At 45.0% G+C, this 20,305-nt stretch overlaps 1 protein-coding gene across 4 annotated transcripts in view; it reads right to left on the reverse strand.

Moving 5' to 3' along the window:
* ST3GAL1 (ST3 beta-galactoside alpha-2,3-sialyltransferase 1) overlaps nt 1-20,305 on the reverse strand; it is a 140,555-nt gene that overhangs the window by 46,601 nt on the left and 73,649 nt on the right. For all 4 annotated transcript variants that reach the window (XM_061606950.1, XM_061606943.1, XM_061606939.1 and 1 more), the window contains exon 3: nt 9,208-9,402. The gene's annotated coding sequence lies outside the window, so the exon portion shown is untranslated. The remainder of the gene's footprint in view (nt 1-9,207; nt 9,403-20,305) is intronic.

The following is a 20,305-nucleotide window of genomic DNA, read 5'->3' on the forward strand; positions in this document are numbered from 1 at the left end:
TAAGGAGACTCTGGTGTCTATGGTCCCAGGAGATAGTCTGAAGGTGCATAACACCACCACCCAGCTGAAGCTAAGCAGGTCTTTGTCTGGTGAGGGCCTGGTAGGGGATCACCTGGGAAGCACTTCTATGGCACCTTGGGGTCCGTGATGGAAGAAAGGTGAGATATAAATGTAAGAAAATGAATTTGAAAATCAAAGGCACCCCTTTAATTGACCCAAAAGTGTTTTTTTTAAAAGTGAGCCTTACTGATCTATCACTTCTGTGTTGCTGCCCAACATCTGAGGAATCCCCAGCGTCGCCTGGGGCATGACTGTGTGGAAATGACTGTGCTAAATGGTTCATTGGGGCTGAATGTGTTTCCTTCTTCTGGTTTAGAAGGAAAATAAATTCCTCAGCAAGTCTTTTTTCCGTTGTTGTTTCTGACCTGGAACAACATATTGGGGGCAAGAACACGCAGAGTCTCATTCATCACAATGAAGAGGATTGAAAGCCGTTTAATATTATGCGCTGAGCATCCGAGATGTTAACCGTTTGAGTAAATCAATGGTTATTGCATCTTATCGGTGTACAGACTTCCTAACAGGCTTACACCAGCTAGCTGGATAAGAGGCTCTTTCCCGCTGGTAATTTAAGCCAAACACGGGAGAGCTGGCATGCCCTTATTCTTCATGTGCTCGGCAGGACTGTTGTTGTCAGATGAAATAAATGGCCACCTTTCCCTCCTAACACTCTGAGCAGGATTCTGGAGAAATTCAAATGGAAAGCAGAAATTTTGCACCCTGAAGAAACAGCAACCGAAATCCCCCGCTCCCCGCTTCTCCTCAGTTTTATCTGTAAATGAAACTGGCAGTGGGGGAAATCAACGGCGCAATCCTGCTTGCCCGCCATATCTACAGCACCATCTGGCCAGTTCAGCTCTACCATCTCTTTCCATTGTGCTGCCAACCCGAGTAGAAAACTGCTGGGCTTAACAGAACAATCGTCTGATTCAATCTAAGGCACCTCCCTATAGCTTCATATAACCCTCAGGACCAGCTGACAGCCCTCACCAGAAGGATTCAGGAGGCCAGGATGGAGGCCGTCAAGGCAAAAGCAGGCACACGGTCAGCTACGTTGTCTATGGCTTATGCTGGAGCCTGGTTTGTCTTCTCTGTCCTGGGGGTCGTCGAGTGCTCTTTTGTCTGATCGGAAGAAATTCTCCATGCCACTGCTACTTGGGAAAACAGGGCATTGAGAAGACCCTGGGGACTGGCAAGATCTCTCCTTTCAAAGAGGAGATGGTGGTAGGGGCCGTTTCAGAGCTGAAAGCCTCCATCAAGAAAGGCGAAGATTTTGCCAAGAGCATGAGGTAAAGAGCCATCGACAACAAAAGAGGAGAACTGCAGCCCCCTTAATTTATTTTAAGGTGGATCATGTCACTTTACAGGCTTCTGGAGGCAAAGTGTTGGGCTTTGCCCCAAGGCCTTGGTGTTAAAAATGGATTCCGACTTATGGAGACCCTATGAATGGGGTTTTCATGGTAAGCGATATTCAGAGGTGGCTTACTATTGCTTTCCTCCGAGGCTGAGAGGCAGTGACTGGCCCAAGTCATGGCTGTGTGGGGATTCAAGCCCTGGTCTCCCAGGTTGTAGTCCAATACTCTAACCTACACCACACTGGCCTTGGTGTTAACCTGCCCCACAACGTGTCGATTGGAATTCTGTTCCTCAATTAAAACAAAGCCTGCTTATTTTTTATGCCGTCCTGGGCTCCTACTGGGAGGGATGGAAAATGGAAATGGACTGCTTTCAATTCAATCCCAATTTACGGCTACCCTATGAATAGGGTTTTCATGGTAAGCGGTATTCAGAGGGGGTTTACCATTGCCTCCCTCTGAGGCTAGTCCTCCCCAGCTGGCTAGGGCCTGCTCAGCTTGCCACAGCTGCACAAGCCAGGCCCTTCCTTGTCCGCAACTGCCAGCTGGGAGGCAACTGGACTCCTTGGGACTATGCAGCTTGCCCACAGCTGCACAGGTGGCAAGGCACATAACCCTGAGCCACTCCCTGTGGGGGTGATCTTTAGCTAGCCCTTGACACCCAGGAGACACGAGCGGGGATTTGAACTCACAGACTTTGGACTCCCAGCCAGGCTCTCCTCCCCACTGTGCTAGGGCACGATATAAATCTAACAACTATGGGATTAGCGCCCACAAGAGGATGTGATGTCCACCAACTTGGATGGGTTTAACAGAGGATTAGACAAATTCATGGAGTAGGAGTCTATCAATGGCTATTAGCCATGTTGGCTCTGCTCTACCTCTACTCCTCAAGGTAGTATGCCTCTGAATGTCAGTTGCTGGGAATCACAAGTGGGGAGGCTGCTCTTGTGCTGAGCTCCTGCCCGTGGCTTTCCCACAGGCATTGGGAAAAGAGGATGCTGGACTAGATGGGCCTTTGGCCTGATCCAGAAGGTTCTTCTTAAATTCTTATGTTAACTACAAGTATGTGGATTTGTGCCCCTGGCGCACCCAGTACACAGGTCCATTCCATTGTTTGGGGCAACAGTCACTCAAATGGAGGTGGCTGCTGAAGATTGTTTTCTTGAGACATAATCACGTGTGGTCTGAGACATGGGGGGAAAAGCTTCCGTGTCAGAGACAGTAGGACTCTGACCACCAGTTGCTGAGCATCACAAGTAGGGCAAGTGCTCTTGTGCTCAGGTCCTACTTGTGGGCTTCCCACAGGCATTGGGTTGGCCACTGTGAGGACAGGATATTGGACTAGATCCAGCAGCCAGGCTCTTCTTATGTTCTGATGCTGTTGCAAGTTGCACAGCTTCAAGCTTCTTTCACAGTGTCTCCTTCATAATGCATAATGGGGAAAATCACATGGCAAGCAGCCCTCTTGCAGAAGTGACTGCAGTCCCTCAAATCTGTTCGTTTCATCCACCTAGACTCATTCACCATTGTCAGCTGTAACTGCATTTTCATGCAATGCCAGCCTGAGTTGGCATGAAAGGAAACGCACAAACATCTGGCGATTAACCAAAGGCCTCCAAAGCAAACCTCACCAGCTGAGTCTTTGCTCAGATTTGGGGTGTTAAATAAAAATAAAAGTGCTATTTTTCCCATAGTGCATTTTGGCCCATCTTCAGCTGAAGGCCATCTGTGTGCCAGGCTGCCAGTCTCTAATAAGCCAACCTTAATGCTGCCTGTCGTCTGTTTCCAAGTCTCCCCTGCACCCACGAACTGAAAGGAGAAAGCCAATGCGTTAGCAAGCACCGCTGGGAGATGGATCTCATTTTGCACCCCGCTGCGCACACATATTTTGAGGGCATGCCCCTTTGGCTGCAGTATCATAAAATCACAGAATAGAAGAGTTGGAAGGGGCCTCTAAGGCCATTGACTCCAGCCCCCTGCTCAGTGCAGGAATATAACTTTGGATTCTTTCACACTTAGAACAGCAGGAAAAAATGATCTCGTTCAATGTGTGCCATGTATATATATTACATTTACATCTCGCCTTTCTTTCATCATAAAAACAAAGGGGGGCATACATGTGGTTCTCAGGCAGTCTCCCATCCAGACCCAGACCTCCTTAGCTTCAGCAAGGTGGTAGCCTCATATGCTACTTCATATCCAACCATAGCATGGTATAAACTCAACAAAAGTGGTCCACTTAGCCTCAGCAGCAGCAATGGCCTGGGATATTCCCTTGCTACATGAAAATTCATTTCTAACTGGAGATGCCAGACACTGAAATTGGAAACTCACACATGAGAAGCATGCACACACTCTCAATGAGCTGTGATGCCTCCCCCTAATTTTCTTTACAGGGACAGCTCAAAGGGTTACCTACGTGCACCAGATGGCCCAGTCTGAGCCTGCAACTACAGCAGGCCCCATCCCAAATTCACACTGCTTCATCCACTGAGCTATACTTTCCTAGGTCGAACCTGGGAACACATGGGCTAATTTCTTGAGAGTTTGTTAATAACTTGCAGGCTCAAGTTGCTCATCGCTGATGGGACAGATAACCAAGCTGAGACTAAAGTTGCAAGGAAGCACTGTGTGTTATTTAAGTCGTGCATTAGAAAGAGAAAGCGCTTATCTAAGCTTCCAGCCAGGCTGTTTTACTCTTCTCCATCTTTCTTTTTGTCAGAAGATTCTATCTGATCTCTTCTCATATTATTGGGTTCTCTAACCCTTTCCTTGCCCTCTTGTGCTATAAAGTTCCAATGAAAAACTCTTCATCAGCTTGCTACCTGGATACTTGAAATTTTATGCTCCTAAACTGGGGCATGGGCGCATGCACACACAAACACACACAAACACACACACACACTTAAACTTGTGTTATACAAGTAAGCACTCCCATGATCCGCTAACCTATCTTCTAATATATCTCCAGCAGATTAAAGGCTTCCTACCAACACCGCAATATTTATAGGCCAGCTCAGAGGGTGAAGATTTGGGGCAAGCAGTGGAGACTGATAGCTCCAATGCCAGTGGGGCAGTGAATCCACTCTGGGTTTTAGTCCAAACTTTCAAGAAACTGTGCAAGGTGCTGAACCTATTTTGGGAAAAGGTTTCAGCACCTTGGGAAGTTCCTTGAAATTTCAGACTAAAATCCAGAGCAGATTCACTGCCCCATGGACATCAGAGTCACCCATCTCCACTGAGGGCAAGAGTGGAAATGAGTCCCATTTTTGCCCCATGAAACAGATAAGGGATTTAAGGAAAACAAGAAATTGCTGAAGTTATAGGCTGCAATGCATCTTAGCTCCCTCAAAGTCATTCCAAGGTACATTTTCATAACAATTGCTATTTTTTTTTCCATTTTGGATTCAGGGGGGTCTTCCAAAAATACCAGGGACCTCTAATGGTGCCTGCAGCATAGTTTAAAACAGCAGATACGGGTCATGGGTCTGTTTTAGCAGGACCAGCAAAACAAAGCAGCCTGTAAATATGCTAGGCTCCTAGATAGGAACAGATTTTTTAAAAAAATAGGGATCATACTCTCAAGCTTTTCAAGCTGAACATCTTTTATTACTCTCAGCACTCTTAATAAGCTACCAACCCCAGGATTCTTTGGGGGGAAGGCATGGCTCTTTAAAGCAGTATCACAAGGCTTTCAAGATCTAGGACAGATGGGGCGTAAGGGGTAAGCCTCAGCTTTCAGCCAATTAGGTTGCAGTTCTAGTTGCCGCCCTGGGCTCTTGCTGGGAGGAAGGGCAGGATAGAAATTAAATAATAAACAAACAAACAAATAAATACATTCTATATGACCACATGAACCTGACCAAGTCAGACCACTGGTCTACCCAGCCCAGTACTGTGAATTTAGGCCCCATCTGCACTATGCATTTAAAGTAGTGTTTTATCACTTTAAACAGAATTGTTAGGAGACCCGTTTTCCCCTCAAAGAGCTACAATTTCCACAGTCCCCTGGGAAGAGGGATTGATTGTTAAACCACTCTAGAAACTGCAGCTCTGTGAGGGGGATTGGGGTCTCCTAAAAGCTCTCAGCACCCTGAACATACTATAATTCCCAGGATTCTTTGGAGGAAGCCATAACGGTTTAAAGTGGTGTGATACCGCTTGAAATTTAGAATGCAGAAGGGGCCTAAGTCCCGAGGCTGCCCATTATAGAGTCATAGAATAGTAGAGTTGGAAGGGGCCTATAAGGCCATCGAGTCCAACCCCTCTCTCAATGCAGGAATCCAAATCAAAGCATTCCCAACAGATGGCTGTCCAGCTGCCTCTTGAATGCCTCCAGTGTCAGAGAGCCCACTACCTCTCTAGGCAATTGGTTCCATTGTCGTATGGCTCTAACAGGACGTTTTTCCTGATGTCCAGTCGAAATCTGGCTTCCCCATGCTATTTTCTTCCTCCACCCATGGGAGGTATTTTAAAGAAACAAGATTAGTATACATTAGAGAAGCAATAGTCTCTGCATTATCTGAAACAGGGAAATACACTGAGAGTCACATTCAAAAGGGATTTGCACATCACAAAGCCCATGTAGCTTCTTGGCTGTGAATCTTAAAGCATATTAAAAATGTTAATAGTGAATTAGGTAGATGGCAAGGAAAAACACAGGGAAAGAAAAATTGTGCAGACATTAAAAAAGAAAAGAGAAGCAGACTCCTTTTTGCCTGCTGTGATAGATGGCAATTTGTTTTTCTTTTAAAGCGTGAAGATAAAGTGTGCAATCTCTCTGTTCTCATGAAAAGTTGTGTGCTTTTTTTCTCCCTGCACCCCACCCTCATCCCAGTTCAGATAGAATTTCAAAGGACCCGGCATCCATATGTGCACAGATTAACAGAGAAAGACTTTAATTAAAACATTGCTCACAATGGATTTTCAGCAGCAGCATCATAATAAAAATACGCTCCTTAAAGTTTGCAGGAGCTACACACACACAAAAGTTCAGAGATACTGAGAAAGGAAGCACATTGCAAAAAAAAAGAAAAGAAAGCTTGTATCTAAATCAGAGAGATGTTAGCTGCGGAAAGCAACAAACAACTTAAAAAAAGGAACCCACCTGTGATCCAATCGAGGTGAAAGTAGATCGGGAGCATTTTATTTGGTGCCAAATAACACACATACACACACTTAGAGACCATTGTAGTTATGCAGTATGTGTGTGTGTATATACACTTTTTATATGGAAGCCAGTTGCCAACAGTCACATCCTAGTGTGAGCAAGTAAAATAACTCAAGGTGGGCCCCTGGGATTGGGAACTATGCTGGTGGCTAGAGCGAAAGGTAAGAACACATGAGAGTCTTGCCAGATCAGCCCAAAATTCCACCTTGTAGAGCTTTGTCCGACTTGGTGCCCTCCAGATGTTTTGGATTGCAAATCCCATCAGCCCTTTGGCCCCACGCATCCCCATTGTTGCCCCTGCAGTAATGCCAGTTGCTGGAAACTGGAGGAGGGGAGGGTGCTCTTGCACTTGGGTCCTGCTTGCGGGCTTCCCACAGGCACCTGGTTGGCCACTGTGAGAACAGGATGCTGGACTAGATGGGCCACTGGCCTGATCCAGCAGCCGGGCTCTTATGTTTGGCCCCCCCGATGGAGCCTTTTCTGCTTGAGCCAGGTCCCTGTGCAATTCAGAACCCTGGAAGATGAGGGTTCCGCAATGACAGCTGGCTGGGGCTGATGGGTGATGTAGTTCAAAATATCTGGAGGGCATCCGGCTGGACTAATCCAGCACCCTGTTTTTCCCTACAGTACCCAACCAGATACCTCCAGGAGGCCCAGGACGCCTAAAAAGAAACTGCGTTTCTCCATTGTTCCTCTCCCCCCTCCTGCCATACCCCAGCAACAGATACACTGAGGTATGCTGGCTCTGCATTTAGAGCCTCTGAACAGCCCTCCCAGATACTAAGAAGCAAATTCCTTTTCTGAGTGTGGATCCTTACATAATAGGGTTGCCAGGTTCTTGGCCTGAGACTGATCCTGTATCTTTAGGAGAAGAGAAAGTCAGCCAAGTGCAGGTGTTGCAACACTGTAATGGGAAAAACCACAAGGTGGAATTCTCCCTTCCCCCTGCACAACTTTTAAAGATACAGAAGACCTCTTGGTTGCCAGGCCCGGCCTCCAAGAGGTCTTCTGCATCTTTAAAAGTTGTGCAGGGGGAAGGGAGAATTCCACCTTGTAGTTTTTCCCATTATAGAGTTCTCCTAAAGATACAGGATCAGTCTCAGGCCATGGACCTGGTAACCCTATTACATAAGTGGTAAGTGGGGTGGGGGAACCTTTCTAGCCCAAGAGCTGCACCCCCTTCTGGGCAGCCTTTGGAGGGCCAGTGATGGGTGTGACCAGAGGCAAAAATGGGCAGAGCAAGAAATGCAAACAGTCCCTTTGTATGGTAGGCTAGTTTATTCATCCTCCATCTAGGGAAGCAAGAAGCATTTATCAAGAGGTCAAGGAAACATTTCAGTCAGGCAAAAACCTTTTTGAGAGGGGGAGTGAAGTAAGGCCAGGGAGCGGCACAGCCTGCAGAAAGTTCCGAGGGCCAGATAGATAGGCCTTGAGGGCCTGAGGTTCCCCACCTGTTATATAGCCAAGGCAGCATCCACACATGAGGGAGATGAGGGGAACCCCAAACAAGTCTTTGGCAAGGGGGAAGAGCCCCCTAGGGGCCCCCTCAAAAACAGCCCAGCGAGGGATGAACATTCTCAGTGGTGATGGAATGTTGACGTGTGTGCGTGCGTGCGCATGCAAGCACGTGTGTGTGAACTGAAGCTGGAATGGAATACTCTGGAAAAGGGCCTGGCTGACTTGTAGAGCTACTGCCCGGATTCCTGGATGAGATTGATGAGGTTCAAGGTCTTTGTATTAATTTACAAAGCCCTGAACAACTTAGGTCCAGGGAACTTTAAGGACCTCCTGAACCCTTATATCCCAGCTCAATCACTGAGGTCATCTGCAGGAGCGGTGTGGGTCATCCCCCAAATTGGCGAGGCTCATTGAACATGAAATCGAGCCCTCAGTGTCATTGGCAGAACATTCCAGAGAACCGGGCAAACAGAGATTCAGCAGGTGCCTTCTGTTTCAACCTTTAAACGCCTGCTGAAAGCCTTTCTGTTCTGCTGGGTTTATGTGGGCAATTAAGATGTCTTTTTTTTTTTTTTTTGGCAGTAGTTGACCTTTGCTTTCACTGTATTTTTGAATGGTTTTTTATTGTGCGGTTTTTAGTTGTAAACCGCTTTGATGTTTTTAAAATGAAATTGCAGTATGCAAATATATTAATAAATAAATGAATAAATAAACCCTGAACAGGACTACCCCACACTGCAACATCTGGCTGCAGCGTCAACTTCTTGATTAATAACCAATGATTTTAAATCCTCCATGAATTGTTTTCATCCTTTCCCATTTTAAAACCATCGCTTTTTTGGGGGGGGGGGGGAAGGCGGGCAGACTGAGCTCTAGGGGGTCACTGGTTGCTTACCCCGTGATGGAGGTATGCAGACAGAAGCAGACTAGATTCCAAGTGGTGGTTTCACAAACACTAAATAATAATAATGTACTTCTCTTCCCTTTTTTTTTTTTGGCCTTCCACAGTCTCTGCCCATCGAAGGAATGCTCCTTTAACATTCAACAGCTCTTCACCCCCCCCCCACTCTTCCTTTCTCCATGAGAGATTCTAGGACAGAGGCTTGCTTACTGAACCTGCGTCCAGCTTTGCATTGTGAGAACACAAAGGGACCCATTTACCTTGCCAGCCTCTTTCACTTGGCTGCTTTTCTGAACACTGGGCGTACTGTTGATGGATTTTCTCCTGTCACGGCACGTCACCACTTCTTCTCCTTGTTTTTGCCAAAGTTACTCTCCAGTTTCGTCCTATTCTCCGGTGAATATGTGGTTCTTCAGCAGAGATGATGTAGGCAGAGACTCAGCGGCTTCATATATCTACAGGGGTGGATAGCAGAGAATTGAGTTAATTGTAGTTAAAATCTCAACTTTTAAAATATATGAAAAGCAAGTTTCTAGTCCTTATTGACTGCAAAAATAAAGCTTCAAAACCTATAAGCAATGCCTGGTGAAATTTCAGCAGCCACCTGCAGAAGTGAGGTCTGAACAAGATTCCCATTGGTCAAGGATGATATGGTGAACAGAAGCAAAACAAAGCGTACAGATATGTGCAAACTTTGGAGAACATACACAGGTTAGCTTTCATTGGTAAAGAATTTGGGTCACGCTGGCACACAAAGCAGAATGTGGTACTGTGATTCAGCACACATCACCAAGCATGTCTTTTCTGCATCCCCATGGAACTGTGGCCTGTTCATAGTCCTGGACCTCGTTTGCTAGGCCTACGAGGATAGGACGAAACTCAAGTATCATGGCTCAAGTTTCAGTGACCCTTCCCTTCACTTTAAGAAGACATAGGTTCAGTATTAGCTACCTCATAACCTTGGCAGCTGATGGGACTGATCTCTGGGGCTTTGACAGTGGCTGATGGTCACAACTGATGGCCTGCCAATGCAACCTGACCCCAGCACTACACACACCCCTGCACCCAATATGGTGTGGCTGGGTTGTGTAACAATTGCTGTGTCATGAAGCCAGAAGAGGGGGAAAGGCACAGTCCCCACTCTGGTCTCTTTTTAACACAGATGTGGCAGCTGGCACAACACTACATCATCATCATCCATCAGCCTTAAATAAGTCCTGGAACATATTACAAATCTGTCTCTAGTCCAAAGTGACTGATGAGATACTTCCAGAAAGTTTACAAGAACAACAAAAAGGTAATAGCTCTCTCCTAAATGCTTGTCTCCATCATCCGGTATTCAGAGGTACACTGCCTCTGGACATGGATGCTCCTTTTAGTATCATGACTAATGACGGGCCTATCCACCATTTTAATTTTTCTAACCCTTTGGAAAATGCTATCTGAACTAGCAATCATCCCTACATCCTTCGGCAATGGATCCCACACATTAATTTCGTACATACAAGTTAAGTATGACAAAACAGAAATTCATACATTTCTGCATCTGTACTGGAATTGCCTTTTAAGATGTTTTTTAAGCTTTTTTTAAACATGTTTTTAAATATGTTTTGTTTTAATATATTTTAAAGCCTGTTTTTAAGATGTTTTAGAGCATTTTTAGTGTTTTGTTTGCCGTCTTGGGCCCCTCCTGGGAGGAAGGGCGGGATATAAATTTAATAAAAATAAATAAATAATAATTATGCACTCATTTTTACAACAGTTTATGTTTTGTTCCATAAAAGAACATAACATTAACAATAACAATGAGCAATGATGTACTTAATTTCTGCATATGTTATAAATTAGCTATTAACATAAATAGTAATGCAACACTTTTTCTTGCACAACAAGTATTTTTTATCACGTATTAATTTGGATTTGGAAAAGTGGAAAAAACAGAATTTGGCTTGGGAGAATAGCAATTATTAAATCTAATGTTTCATAAAAATTCTTGTACCCTTTTCAAGTGATACCAATATAGCTCACAACAGAAAAAATTAAAACCTGGCAAAACTCAATAAATCTTTTTATACATAAAGGGGGGGATCAAGACAAAATAAATTAATGCATTCACGTATTCAGTGCAAACAATACAAATTATAATTTTGAGTACTGGTATATAAAGGCCTTAACAACTTGGGATCAGTTTTGCCTTACCCCATACATGCCGACGCAATCACTTCAATCGGCAGAACTTGCACTTCTACAAGTGCCACACAGTGTCTGTTCTGCATTTGTAAGGAGTCATGTCTTTAGCATGGCAGCACCTGTACTTTGGAACTCCTTGCCTGTTGACATTAGGCAGGCATCATCACTGTACTCCTTGAGATGCCTGCTGAAACCTTTTCTGCTTTGGTGGGCTCATCCAAACATATGGTTTGGTTATACCTGTACTTAATTTTGTTTTAGATGTTTTACCGTGTTTTGTCGTTTTCAGATTTTTAAACAGTTTTACATGTTTTTATTTTATTCTTAATTGTGTATATTTCCCCACAGAAGTGTTTGCCAGCCTGAGCTCCAGTGGGAGCTCAGGGCATGATACAAATGCAATAATATAAATATCAGACAGGCACTGTTTCTATCGTCGTTTCGGCACCTGTTGAAGACTTTCCTCTTTCAAAAAGTCGTCAACAAGTGGAGATTTTTGTCCCACTTGGTAAGGGTATTGTATTTGGAATTGTTTTTCTATATGGAATTGTTTTAACTGTTTTTATATATGTACAGTGGAGGCTAGTGTTCATTAGGACTGATACGGCAGAAGGCAGGGAGGCCTACAGTAGGTGGCGCTAGAGCCAGTGATAGGCGGAGCCAGCTAATTTGGCTTTTGTCCCCATCTTCCTCCCTGCTGAGTTATAAGAGGGCAACCCTGAGCCTAAGGAGGTAGAAGCTGGCAGGCAATGTCATCCCCTAGGTTGGTTGCAAGTAAGGAGGAAGGCAGGTGAGGGCTGGTTAAGGACAAACTGATCTTGGTGGGACAGTGCCTCACTAGCCCTAATGAAATAGCCTCCACTGTATATGTAATTGTTTTTTAATTGCTTTTATACATGCAATTGTTTTAACCGTGTTGTTTTATATATATTTTTATTGTATTGTGAAATCCCTTCGAGAATCGCTTTCCTTTCCTAGGAAGCGATTCATAAATTAAAAAAAAAACTAAAGCGTTCTGAAATTCATTGCCACAAGATACCTGAATTATTGCTGCCATCACCCACAATTTGCATAGCACCCTCACGATATATGATACTTGCTTACCAGCAAAAGAGACCTGAGTGGAGGAGCTTACAGACTGAATTTCAACAGTCCTCAGCTTAAATTTCTGTCCCGGATGAAAAGGCATGGAAGAAAAAATGGGTTTTGAGAATGGATTTTCTCAAAAACAGATCTTAAACGGATCCACATTTTTAAAGACACATGTTGCTTTGTTTGTTTTTCTTTTCCCATCCCATCCCATCCTCAAAAGTGCTCGTCTGGTAAAACTAGTTCCTGATGAAGAGAGAGAGAGAGAAAGAGCAGCCCAACCATTTTACTTGTTCTCGGGATCCACTCCCTTTTTGTCCAAATCAAATCATTCGCCTTCACAACCCTCCAGGGATATTTTTTTTTTAAAATGCGATTTCTGCCAAAGACTTTAAAGCAGCATGCTTGGATGTCTCCTGCGCAAGCCCTTTCCCTTTCCTTCTTTATTTACTGTTGGAAGGCCCTTCTGTTTAAGTCTTGATAGGCCAAGGAACAGAAACCCCAGCATGTGTCACTGGTGGGATGTTTGTTTGGCAACCAAGGAGGCTGTCGAGTTGCCCTTTGCCAAGTCTGTTGATGTCGCCTCCGCCAAAATCTTTTGGCACGGTGACTAGGAATGGCATGAAAGCAGGCACTAGGCAGGGGAGAGACCTGCTAAAAAGGAACTGCGGTCACGATCTATGAATAGCCAGTTGTCTCAGCACTCAATGTACAAGATGGTTGGCAAAACAGGAAAAAGACCATCCCGTATCAAGTTCCGCTTGCATTATCTTCTCCTTCTGATGGATAGGGGAAGGGCAAGAGATAACATTTTATAGCCCCCCTTTTTTCAAGCATTCAGATTCATTATCTCAGTACTCATTACCATCAGGTTGTGTCCAACTCAATCACTGCATGTGTGGAATGTCTTCTGCGAGTGCAATGGGACTCTCCCTCTCGTGCCCCCTGCATCAGCTCTGGGGGTTGCCCCTACCCTCTGAAGCAGTGTTTTGGATGGTAAGAGGGGGGGAAAGGGGAGAGGAAGGGAAGGTTCTGTTGCACATATGGAAGTCATTGCATGCACACAATGATTTAATTGGATCCAACCCAACGCTCCTACAAGGGAGGTCAGCCTAATCATCCCAATAGCACAAGCATAATCAACTCTGTTTGTATGACACTTTTCCACATTGTGTTGGCAGCAGCTCACAAGAACACTAAACAAATTTCCAACATATTGGATTGTATTCAGTGTTAGTTCTACACAGAGTAGACCCATTGAAAATAATGGGCATGGGTAACTTGGGACCATTAATTTTTAATGGGTCTACTATGAGTAAAACTTAGTTGGATACAAACCGCAGATACACTGCTATTTCCCTGTAACTAACATTTCATAATATGATATTTACATCTACATTATGAAGCTAACACACATTACAAGTAAAAGATTCCTAAACACAGGGCAAATGTTCCTTTCACCAACAAGAAGTTATAGAAGGGCTGCAGCTCAGTGGCAGCACATCTGCTTTGCATGCAGAAGGTCCCAGGTTCAATCCTCACCACTACCAGGTAGGGATAGGAGAGATTCCCTGCCTAAAACCCTAGAGACATGCAGACTATTCGTGAGAGCTGTGCTTCAGCCACCTATCAGCAATCCTGGGTCTCATCCTTGTCACTCCAAATGCTGTATCACCTGTGTGTATCAATTCAATGCAAAATCTATCAAAAGCACTACAATAAGGCAGAAGAAAAAAAATCAGGTTATTGATCTCAATCAGCCTAAGAGCAGCAGAAAACATGCTCAATCTGCTCAGCTTGTCCCTAAGAAGCTCACTGATGCTCAAAAACAATGGCTAGGCAAACTATCTCACACCTGAACTATCTTACTTGGACTCGCCCTCCTCTTATCAGACATCCCCAAAACATATCCCAAGACCAGTTCTTCTTCTTTGTTGTTGTTATATGGCGACCCTATGAATCAACGACCTCCAATAGCATCTGTTATAAACCACTGTGTTCAGATCTTGTAAGTTCAGGTCTGAGGCTTCCTTTATGGAATCAATCCATCTCTTGTTTGGTCTTCCTCTTTTTCTACTCCCTTCTGTTTTTCCCAGCATTATTGTCTTTTCTAGTGAATGCAATGCTTGCTTGCATTGGCTGCCTATATGTTTCTGAGCCCGATTCAAGGTGCTGGTTTTAACCTATAAAGCCTTACACGGCTTGGGACCACAATACCTGACAAAACACCTCTCCTGACACGAACCCACCCTACACTACGCTCAACATCAAAGGTCCTCCTCTGGGTGCCTACTCCAAGGGAAGCTGGGAGGCTGGCAACAAGGGAAAGAGCCTTTTCAGTGGTGGTCCCCAAATTATGGAATCATCTCCCCGATGTTCTCCTGGCACAAACATTGTTATCTTTTCGGCACCAGATCAAGACTTTCCTTTTCTCCCAGGCATTCTAACAACATGTGCTGAGCTTTGACCCCAGGTCTTTTAACTTGTTTATCTGTGCTTCATGGTTTTAAGCTTGGTATGGTTTTAAAATTGTGTATTTGTTTTAATGTTCAATGTTTTTAATTTTTGTAAACTGTCCAGAGAGCTTTGGCTATGGGGTGGTATATAAAATAAATAAATAAATAAAGTCTTCTCATTATGTGCTCAAAGAATGATAACCTCAGTTTCATCATTTTAGCTTCTAGTGATTGCTCTGGTTTAATTTGTTCTAATACCTAATTATTTGTCTTTTTTGTGGTTCATAGTATCTATAAATCTCTCCTCCACCACGTATCAAATGAGTTGATTTTTCTCTTATCCACTTTTTTCACTGTCCAACTTTCACATCTGTACATAGAGATTGGGAATACCATGGTCTGAATGATCCTGACTTTGGTGTTCAGTGATACATCTTTACATTTGAGGACCTTTTCTAGTTCTCTCACAGCTGCCCTCCTAACACACCTCAAATGGGGTGGCCCTCTCCAGACATCTTCAGCAACAGGAACAGCCTTTGTAGCCGGAGTCAGTGAGGGCCGTACCCTCCCAGGCCAAGTGCAAACGAGCAGGACTACAAGCAGGGATCAGGACTTGTAGGGCTCAGATTACAGATGGAGAGAGTCAGTGGTTTGTCTGTAATTCCCACCACCTTCCTGCTACAGGACTAATAGCAGCTTCAGGTGGTTGCAGGGATGCAGATCTGGAAAAAGGCACTTAAGGGCTCCTCCAAAATAGTGTTTTTCACGGGGTGTGTTTTGAAACATGTCAATGATGCAATAATAGTGCATTAGTGGTGGATAAATACTGGAACATTTACCCATCATTTCCTGGAGAGCCGAAGCTATTGGGTGTAGCCCACTGGTTCCAACCTTTCTTCTGCATGGACCATGTGAAAACTGCTGACTGTCTTGGCAGACCACTGAACAACCCCCCGGAACCTTTGTGGTATAAAAAGTTACAGGATTTCAGCAAGAAGCTACAGGACATGCACCAACATGCAGCGAAGCAGTGTGTCCGCCCTGAAACTTTTGCAGGTGCACAGAGAATTGAAAGTGGGATCGCCTATAACCACCCCAACGCCATCATGAACGCAAATCCTTAGGAACGCACAATAAAAAAGGCCACCTTGGGGGAAGACTTAAACATCTGCCTCGCAGCTTGGGTGGCAAAGAGGACAGGGCCCTTGCACCTTTGTGCAGAAAATGGAATTTTGTGCAAGCTACACTTGTTGAAACCCCCTCTCTTCTACACAACTCTTCTACACAACACAGGCACCCTCTCTTCTTTTTCACCTGGCTCTTCTTAATCACAGTTCTCTCCCCCTTTCCTCCCTCGGGAACTTTAAAATGGAGGAGGGGAATCCGAAAGGATCCAGTCAACATGGCAATGAGTTTTGGGCTTGTTCCCCTCCCCAGAGATCCTTAGTGCTTGTAGAACTGGGCTGACAGTGCAGTCCTAAGCATGTCTAGTCAGAAATAAGACCAATTGAATTCATTGGAATTTACTCTCTAGTAACAACTTAAGTACAGGATAGCTTAAGTACCACCTGATTCATTACATCCCTGCCCAATCACTGAGGTCTTTGGGGAATCACTGTTAGCTTTCCCTTGTTGCTCAGATGTACGCCTTGTATCCGCCCGGAGCTGTGGGTTCAGTATAGTGGCCCCTATTCTTTATAACTCTTTATAACTCTTTATAACTCTTCTCAGGTGACGCCCCTTCCCTGTTGAACTTCAGGTATTGGACAAAGACCTGTCCATTTCAGCTGGCATTTGAAGTGAATTGTACTATGGCTGTTTGTTGAGCTCATTTTTTGCCTGTGGTTTTTGTTTGCTTTAAATACCATATTACTTTTGATAAGATAGTTTTATTGATTATTATGTAAACTGCTCTAGTGAAAAGTGGTCTATAAAGATTGGAAATAGACAAAACAAAAAAGTAAGCACACTGCAGCCTCAACCAGCTTCTTGACTAGGGTCAAGGCTGGTGCCAGGTATGACTGACCCATGGGCACTAGCCTGCCCTGGACCCATGACATCATACTCCCCAGCACCCCTTCCCGATGCAGGTGGTGTGGGGCTTAAATAGGCCCGCCCGCCCCACCTACTTCCCACATCAGCATGCTGCACAACCACTTAGAGATACTCTGCCGCCATCTTGGGTGATGGTGGGCATGCACACATAGCTTGCTAACATGCTGATGTGGTGCTGCAGGAGGTAGGTGGGGTGAGTGGACTTATTTGAGCCCATACCACCTGTATTGGGTGGTGTTGCCTGGGAGCTACTGTTCTCCGATCCACGTCAGTGTCAGGTCACTGGGTCCCACAATGAAACACTGGTGTGGACTGTGGAGTAGGAGCTCAACGCTCCCAGCCTAAGGAGGAGCCCTTCAGGGCCTCTCCTGGGCTGCAGGGGCCCTTGGCCAAGGCCTGACCTGGCAGCCCTGACTAGGGTGGCCATGTCTCCTACTTGAACGAGCAGCCCTCTGTTTGAAGTCATCCTCTGTGTGAGAGGCTGTCTGATTCAAATCTGGTGTAAAGTTAAAGAACTCTAAGAAGGGAGACCTGCAGCAATGGCAGCTGGTAACTCCATGGAAGTGGAATCCGCTCTGGGTTTTAGTTGAAAGCACCTTGGACAGCTCCTTGAAAGTTCAGGCTAAATCCCAGAACGGATTCACTGCTGCACTGACATCGGAGGCACCAGCCGCCACTGCCTGCAGGAGCCTTGAAGTCACGCAGCAACTGTTCACACCCGTACAGCAATCAGAGCAGGTACACAGGTCAGCTGGTCAGTCTTCCCCACTATGGTGAGCTCTGTTTCTTTCTTTTTTTAAGATATAGAAATTATTTCTAAATCTGCATCAACGCACAAAATTGGCATATGCAAATTTAATGCACATCTGTTCCATGTTTGTGTGTGAGAGTGTGTGTAATGTGCAACTGGCCACACTATTCTTGACTCTGTCATCTGTCCCCTTCCTCAGTCTAGGAAAGGGGGATCACAAGGCTAGGAAGAATGACATACTGGTAAATCTAGAACAGCTTTGGGCAACCTGGTGCCCCCCTCCAGATGTTTTAGACAACTCCCATTGGCCCCAGCCAGCACTGGGAAAACAGCAGCAGTCTGGAAGCTCCCAAATTGTGTGCAGAGTTTGCTCATCCAAAGGCATGGCTTCAGCTGCTCTGCACATTATACTTAAGTCTGCCGACAGTGCGGAAGATGTGTATGCACTGCTGTAGAGCGTACCCAGTATAATCACAGAAATAGCCTAATGATACCAGAGCCCCTGAAACAAAAACAGAAAACAGCAAGCACCTTAACAATATTAACGGGAAGCAACTGGAGATCCCTCTTTTCTGCCGTTAACAAACAAGAACACCCATCATCTTCTCCCTGCCCTCCTGCTCTTTACAGCCTTTGAACTGGTTTGTGTTGCTATAGCAGTCATTAAAAAAAAAAAGTCATCTCTTCGTCCCCTTTAAAGAAAGTCAGTAATTGGTATTACGATGTAAAGTCCCTGGCATTAATTATAAATAAATGTTAGATTGGCTATAATAATAACCCAAATTTATAGCCCTATCTTGCATGCTGCTACTTAAACCAGGGAGGTTGTCAATGTGATGCATGCTGCAAGCCCAGAAAGTGTGGGAACTGAAGTTTGTGTTTTACTGCCTATTAAAATGAATGTGTAAGTAGCAATAAAGCAAACAATTACTTAGCCAAAAAACAAACTGTTCAGCCTTTATAAACTGATGGGTTGTGTGTCTGGTTGTGTGCATATATATATATATATATAATACATGCCTGTGTTACCTGCTCTGGTTTAGCCTTATCTTTCAGTGTGGTGTAGTAGTTAAGGTGTTGGACTACGACCTGGGAGACCAGGGTTCGAATCCCCACACAACCATGAAGCTCACTGGGTGATCTGGGGCCAGTCACTGCCTCTCAGCCTCAGAGGAAGGCAATGGTAAACCACCTTTGAATACTGCTTATCATGAAAACCCTATTCATAGGGTCACCATAAGTCAGAATCGCCTTGAAGGCAGTCCATTTCCATTTTTTTCTTAAGCAGTGATTCCCAAGATCTTTGCCAGGTCAGTCTAAAGTTCATGGATCTAAGCAGGGCCTGGGGGTGGAGCCAAGAGGTCTGGGAGTCAAAGGGGCCAGAAGCCAGCACAAAATTTCTCAGTTCATCTACTGTCCACAGCTCTTTTTAAAATGCCTGGGTAGTCTGTTTAAATACAGAGGTGGGGAAATGGCCTTGCCTCTTAAGGCCTGGCAACTGGCCTTAAACCAGGGGTAGGGAACCTTTTTCATCCCAAGGGCCGCATTCCTTTCTGGGCAACCTTCCAAGGGCCACATGCCAGTGGTGGGCGGTGCCAGAGGCAAAAGGGGGAGGAGCAACTAAACTAAAATTTACTTTTGTAGAGAGGGGTAGTTTCTACACAGAGTTCTCTCTATCCATCTGGGCATGCAGGAGGCATTGTCAGAACTCAAGGACACGTTCTAGGCAGGCAAAACTTCCTACTTGGGCTGTGAAGCAGGGCCAATGAAAGGCGTGGCCTAGCAACAAGGGGTGTGGCTTAAGGACAGTTCTGAGGGCCAGATCGAGAGCCATGGAGGGCCACCTTTGGCTCTCAAGCCTGAGGGCCCCAAGCCCTGTATTGAAACAGCATTACTGTTTTCATTGGTGATATGCTGGAGGGGAGACATTACTGCTTGCTTTCTTGCACTGAGCAGGGGGTTGGACTTGATGGCCTTATAGGCCCCTTCCAACTCCACAATTCTATGATTCTAGTTAGTGTCGACAACACTGAGCTAGATGGACCAATGGTCTAATGTGGTTACAAAGCACCTTCCTATGGCCACTGGCCTGTTGACCACTCTCTTCCCTCCACTCTCTCCTCTCTCCCTGCCACCTCTTTGACTTCCCCAGCTTCATCCTGCTGATGCACTCTATCAGTCTCCACCAAGACCTGGCCCCGAGTGTTAGCAGTAAAGAGCTTAGACCTGGAAAAGCACAGAGGCCGAGAGTTGCCAACTGTCATTTTCAAAGCTTTTGGCAACCCTAGACAAAGCTGAGGGTGGGGGAAGAGTTTGCATGCACAAGCAGGTAGATGTAGGCACTCGGACTCTTGAGGGCTCCCCTACTGACTGGCAATAAGCTCTAGTCTATTATTATTGTTGTTGTTGTTGTTGATTGCCTTCCACATATATGTGCCAAGACGATTTACGGACATATCCTTAAAAACAGCTAAAATAATTTTTAAATTAGTACAAAAACAATTGGGTAGAGGTTTTAAAACAGCACAGAATTAACACCTTAGGCAGAGACCTTTTCATCCAGCTGGAAAAGCTTGTTGAAACAAAAATGTCTTCAGCTGTTTCCAGAATGTATAGATTGTGGGTGCTGTCATATCTCAACAGGAATATTGTTCCACAGAATTCAGGCCTAGAGGAAAGAAAATACCCATCCACCTGGCTCACATGTTTTATTTATTTATTTTTATTTATTTATTATTTGATTTATATCCCGCCCTTCCTCCCAGCAGGAGCCCAGAAGACGTAGCCGAAGAGTGCCACCCACCTTGGCATCCCTCT

Source organism: Rhineura floridana, chromosome 1, assembly GCF_030035675.1.
Source record: "Rhineura floridana isolate rRhiFlo1 chromosome 1, rRhiFlo1.hap2, whole genome shotgun sequence".
Classification (NCBI taxonomy): Eukaryota; Metazoa; Chordata; class Lepidosauria; order Squamata; family Rhineuridae; genus Rhineura; species Rhineura floridana.